We start from the raw sequence: 6740 nt of genomic DNA on the forward strand, positions 1-6740 counted from the left end.
TTAAAACCATGCAGAAATGTTTCCTCCTCAGTACGCAAATGGTAGATGCCCTTTTGGCAGATATGCATTTTATATATATATATATATATATATATATATATATATATATATATATATATATATATATATATATTACATTCCAGTTTACTGCCTCTTTATGCAAGGACTTTCCAGATGCAAGGAGGCATTTTATCTAAGATTTTTACATCTGCATAAAATTTTATACTCTCAGACTAAGATTGCTCAGTGTTTGAAATGAGACAGGTTAACTTAAAACTGTTCAGTTTACACTACAGTTGACTTAGTTTTGAAATACATACCAACAAGCCTAAATCCTGCATTTAACCTGATCTAATGGTATGAGTACCACAGCTTATGGTCCCACCAAGACCATATAGAGTACAGCATTTTCAAAATCCATAAGTACAGCTGACAGATGGGAAAATTTGTACACTATATTTGAAGTGGTGCTCTTGGTTGGGGAAAATGGGAAAAAAACAAACAAACATATGTCAACCTTTGAAAGGTACTTTTCTTCATCTAGCCATCTACCCAGCTCATTAATGTACAATTTTGAATTCACAAAATTATTTTTGTTTGCACATTTACAAATATGATTCTTTAAAAAGTGATCTCTTAATTTCTGCATTTTTTTTATCATGCATGTCACACACTGTTCATTTAGGGTATGCAAGGTGCATAAATGTTTCCTCCTGTGAGTGTTTCTGTGGGTGTATGTGTTTATGTCTTTGTGCTTTGGTTTGTGTCTCTATGTGTATGTATTTTTTATCTGTGGGTCTCTCTGTGAGGGGGGGTGTTACCGTGTGTATGTCTGTGCATTTTCTGTGGATGCCTGTGAGGGTGTGTGCATATGTCTTTGAGCTTTTTCTATGGGTGTTTCTGTGAGGGTGTTTGTGTGTATGTATGTATGTATGTATGTCTGTGTTTTCTGTGGGTGTCTCTGTGAGGGTGTGTGTATGTCTTTGTTTGTTTTCTGTGGATGTCTCCGTGAGGGTGTGTGTATGTATGTCTTTCTGTGTTTTTCATATGGTTGTCTCTCTGTGTGTGTGTGTGTGTGTGTATGTCTTTGCGTGTTTTCTGTGGGTGTCTCTGTGTGTGTATGTGTGTATATGTCCCTGTCTGTGTTTCCTTGGGTGTATGTGTGTATGTGCAAGTTTGAGTTTGAGTTTGTGTGTGTGTGTCCATTGTCTGTTCCTTTTTAGGACATTTTGACCTTACTACTAATTATTCACATCTTTCTACAGACTTTGAGACTAACAAGACCTTTCCGGAAGTAACCACTCCACCATTTAACCTTTAAATAATTGTTTAGGCAGTTCAGGGCCCTTCCTTTCAGCCACTGCATGCTGTTGTCATAATTTAGTTGTCATCTTCCTTTACAAAAAGATAATCAGAACTCCATATTTTGTTTTCTAAATCTCCTTTGTTTTACAAAACTGTAGTTTACCTCATTACTTGTCAGGTCAATGTAAACAAGTGCTAAGTGTCTGTTTGGGTGTTTGTGTCTGAGTGTGTTTCTTTGCGTGTCTGCTAGAGTGTCTATATGTGAATCCTTATGTGTGAGTGTGTTTGTGTGTTTCAGTGTATTAGTGTCTCTGTGTTTGTGTGTATGTTACTACCTTTACAACATTTCCCAGTTTAAATAGACAATTAAGAATAAAGTGCATATACATTTTAGTCACTTGGTCAAAAATTGCACATGTCAAAGGAGGGGGGGGGGGGGGCCTGATCAATGGTTGAGTCAGGGGCCCCAAAATTTCTAGTGACGGCCCTGCTGCTGCGCACCACATTTGTATTATGGCCAGTAGTGAAGAGGTTAATTAGGGAGCTTGTAGGGAGCTTGTAGGGTTAATTTTAGCTTTAGTGTAGTGTAGTAGACAACCCAAAGTATTGATCATTGATCTAGGCCCATTTTGGTATATTTCATGCCACCATATTACCGCCAAATGCTATCAAATAATTTTTTTTTTTAACTTTTCACAAACTTTAGGATTCTCGCTGAAATTATTTACAAACAGCTTGTGCAATGATGGCACAAATGGTTGTAAATGCTTTTATTGGATTCCCTTTGTTCAGAAATAGCAGACATATGGCTTTGGCATTAATTTTTGGGTAATTAGAAGGCCACTAATTGCCGCTGTGAACCACTCTTGTATTATGCCCAGCAGTCAAGGGGGTTAATTAGGTAGCTTGTAGGGTTAATTTTAGCTTTAGTGTAGAGATCAGCCTCCCACCTGAGTGGCCCTCTCTGCATCAGTAATTCTGCAAATCTATTTCTGCAGTACCCCACTCATGGGGCATGCAGTAATAGTACGATCTCGGTATTTTTAGCAAGAACGCGGCAGAGAGAAGCCGAGGACTGCAGCGACGTACAGGGTATGTCGCTGGTCCTTAAGAGCATAATGACTAGCGTCATACAGGGTACAACGCTAGTCATTAAAGGGTTAATTTGCTTCCTTCTCTTGTTATACTTTGCTGAAAGGTTTATCTAGCTCAGGAGGATATGTATATATGTATATATATATATATATATATATATATATATATACCATTTGTCATTGGCTCTCCCATGTGTTTAGTTAGAAACCAGTAGTGCATTGCTGCTCCTTTAACAAATGATACCAAGTAAATGAAGCACATTTGATAATATAAGTAAACTGGAAAGATGTTTAAAATTCTATGTTCTGCCTAAATCATGAAATAAAATGTTGGGGTTTTATGTCCCTTTAAGGATAAAAATTAGCCAGGTTTGTTGCTGGATAGTTTATTGTATTTTTTTTTAGAAAGAGGCCAGAGGCTCACAAAACAAAAACACTTCCCTCTAAGGGAAATCTAAGGGTATTGTCAGTGATTTTGTCTGCAGGTATAATAGATATTCTTAGTTGTTTCTGTGTTTTAAAAGAACCTTTAAATTGTCTAGCGGTTTGTGCTATGTCTGACTTTAGTTACTGCAGAAGGGATTGAAAATAAATAAGTCACTTTTTATAACAGTTTGGATTTTATTTGCAATTTTCATGTTTATTTCTTGTCAGTGCCAAGTACACTTAGCTTTACAGATCAGTGAAAAGGATATACATTTTTGTCATGAAAAAGTGACTTATTTTTTGTTCCATGGTATATTCCCAACAACGGATTAATGCAATAGGTGGTTTTTCCTTATAGTTTTCCCTTATACTTTTTGTTTATAGGTGGTCCTTCTTTCCTCTTTTATATGTATGTTTGCCACTTGTTGTTAACAACAAATCCTTTACTATTGTATATATATATATATATATTTATATATATATATGTGTGTGTGTATATATATATATATATATATATATACTGTATATATATATATATATATATATATATATATATATATATATGTATATATATATTTACTTATATATGTTTTTTGTCTCTGTATTGATTGGTACTATTAGTTAACACGTGACAACCTCCCACTTATGTTTTAACCAATGGGATATGTAGGCTCTTCTTTTAAATTTTGAGTGTGATGTGTGGTATTTAGCTATGAATACGGTTTATTAGCCGAAACGCATGAGCTTCCATGTGGGGATGGATGTCCCATTACTTTGTAGCAATTTGATTTAGTGCTATCTTTCCCCTTTCTTTTAAAAGGGGAATTTGCAATATTGTATTTTTATATAGCCAGCAGCTTACTAATGTAATATCTATATTATGTATAGTTCCATCATGATTTTTTCCAAAGATATTAATTTTAAAATACACTTTTTTCATAGCTGTAAAAGTAGGCACTTTCTTGGATGTTTCACATTTTTTCTAGCTCTGAAAATTGAGCAATTTCTTCTTCTCAGAACGTGGAAGGTACCCTGCTGACTTCTCAACCCAAACCCTACTATATATCTTTTACTAACTGGCTTTAACTGATATCAATTGCATAACAGGGGACTTTATACTAACTTTATGCACATTAGCCTTGTTGTCTGCAGACTAAAGATGAGACTGGCTCCTGCAAATAAGACAAATGGTTGGTGGAGTTTGGCTATTGAAAAATAATTGCAGTAAAAAGAGGTTGCAGAATTACATAATTAAAAACAAGGTGTATTCACACTAACAGACATCTACCTGTGCAGAGTGTGTGTAACATACTATCCCACTCACTGCAAAAAATAAATTGTGCAAATGGATATGTTTGATCGTGAATGTTTTCACATTTATACAGTGTCATGTGCCAATGTGTTTGTGTATCTACCAATTTTCCATTCCCCCCTCGTCTTAAAGGGACAGCCTAGCCAAAATTAAACTTTCATGATTCAGATAGGGCATGCAATTTTATACAACTTTCCAATATACTTTATCATCAAATTTGGTTTGTTCTCTTGGTATTCTTTGTTGAAAGCTAAACCTAGGTAGGCTCATATGCTAATTTCTAAGCCCTTGAAATCCGCCTCTTATCTCAGTGCAGTTTGAAAGTTTTTTACAGCTAGACAGTGCTAGTTCATTTGTGCAATACAGATAAACACTGTGCTCACTCCCTTGGAGTTATTTATGAGTCAGCACTGATAGGCTAAAATGCAAGTCTGTCAAAAGAACTGTAATAAGGGAGCAGTCTGCAGAAGCTTAGATACCAGGTAACCACAGAGGTAAAAAGTATATTAATGTAAATGTGATGGTTATGAAAAACTGGAAAATGGATAAAAGGGATTATCTATCTTTTTTAAACAATAAAACATTTGGAGTAGACTGTCCCTTTAACTGTCCTGTTTATATATTGTAACCTGAAATGTTTTTGTATGACAAGAGGACATCCTTGAGGAGAGTAAATTACTTCCTTTGCATATTCAAAGACCTTGTTTCTTTGTTGAAAGTTTATTGCTTTTCATTTGGTTTTCCACCTGTGTCAATAATCAGCCCCTTCTTCTAAACCTCTGTCACACATACGCACAGACTCACACATTTTATAAGAAATATAGATTTATATCGAACACTAGTGTGTGTATAGTTACAGACCTATGAATAATACAAAGAATAAATCATTTCTTTTCATGTATTTTGATATATTTCTGTAATTTCAAGAAAGGATGAAAGATTGAATGTGTCTCCATACCATTCCTCTACCAATAGAATACTGCACAAATGCATTGTATATCTATACATATTATTGACAGGTTTTTTAAGGTTGTGTAAATGTAGGATACACAAGGTAGGTGTGCTTTGAGTCAATTGTGCAACCCATTCATTATTTATTTCAAATCATGTATCCAATCTACATTAAGTCAGTGTTTCCCAAACCCAGTCCTCAGGACCCTTACTCAGACCAGATATTCATTTTATCTTAACTAGAGCACAGGTGAAACAATCAGCTGATCAGTAACCATGGTTACTAACCTGCTCTCACCCATCAGCTGAATATTTCACCTGTGCTCTAATCAAGATATAATGAATATATGGCCTGTTAAGGGTCCTAAGGACTGGGTTTGGGAAACACTGCTTTAAAGGGACACTGAACCAAAAATTTTTATTTCATGATTCAGATAGAGCATGCAATTTTAAGCAACTTTCTTCATTCTCTTGGTATCTTTATTTGAAAAGCAAGAATATACGTGTCGGCCCATTTTTTGTGAACAACCTGGGTTATTTTTGCTGATTGGTGAATAAATTCACCCACCAATAAACAAGTGCTGTCCAGTGTACTGAACCAAAAATTGTCTGGCTCCTTAGCTTAGATGCCTTCTTTTTCAAATAAAGATAGCACAAGAACAAAGAAAAATTGATAATAGGAGTAAATTAGAAAGTTGCTTAAAATTGCATGCTCTGTTTGTATCATGAAAGAAAAAAATTGGGTTCAGTGTCCCTTTAAGTATTAGGACTTCCATAGTGAATTGAGCCATCTATCTATCTATGAAGGACGTTCCTAAATGTTATAATATTAATAATGGGACATCTATCAAGCATCATGAACATTTCAGTCATTTTCTGTTGGTAGTTTTCTAGCATTGTTATATCAGAATAAAACTAATATTGACATATAATACAAGAAGTAGAAGCAATAACATCATTCCCTAGGTTTCAATCGGTGATTCAATCAAATTTGTTTAATTCACATTTCTCTGCAATTGAAGTGCAAATGATATTTTATGGTTCCAAAGTTGTTTACCAATATTTACTATCTTCATCATTTTTGTTGTTGTAAAAATCTACTTTATAAATTGTCACAGTTTCTGCAGTGGATTAAGGTGTTTGGTGTAGCCCCTAGTGAGCATTTTCTTACCATTGTTCTCTGTAAAACAAAAAACACCCATAGCAGTACCCCGCCCATGTCACAGGGCATATAAAGGTAAAGGGGGCAGTCAGCTCACACAACAGTTTCTGCAGACTTGATTTCAAGGTAAGTAACAATGTACATTACAATAACATTCTCACAGTTATTATGCATTGATCATTACAAAGAAATAAAAATAATGATTACTCACAAGTGATATTTATTTTTTTAGTTATTGGCTTAGTCTAACCCAAAACAGACAATGGTTAAAAAACAATATGGAAACAATAATCTTAGCATGATAAACCTTTCAAATATTTTCTATAAACTTATAAATATTTATATTTTTTCTATATTATCCAAATTGGCTGCTACAATCTTTAGATTTTATCACATAGAAATGCTTTAATTAGTGCAATATTCGTAACAAATATAACTAACGTATAAAATGAAATAGACAAATTGTGATATCTGATCTGTATTTGACTGT

The sequence above is a fragment of the Bombina bombina genome, chromosome 9 (genome assembly GCF_027579735.1).
Source record: "Bombina bombina isolate aBomBom1 chromosome 9, aBomBom1.pri, whole genome shotgun sequence".
Taxonomy (NCBI): domain Eukaryota; kingdom Metazoa; phylum Chordata; class Amphibia; order Anura; family Bombinatoridae; genus Bombina; species Bombina bombina.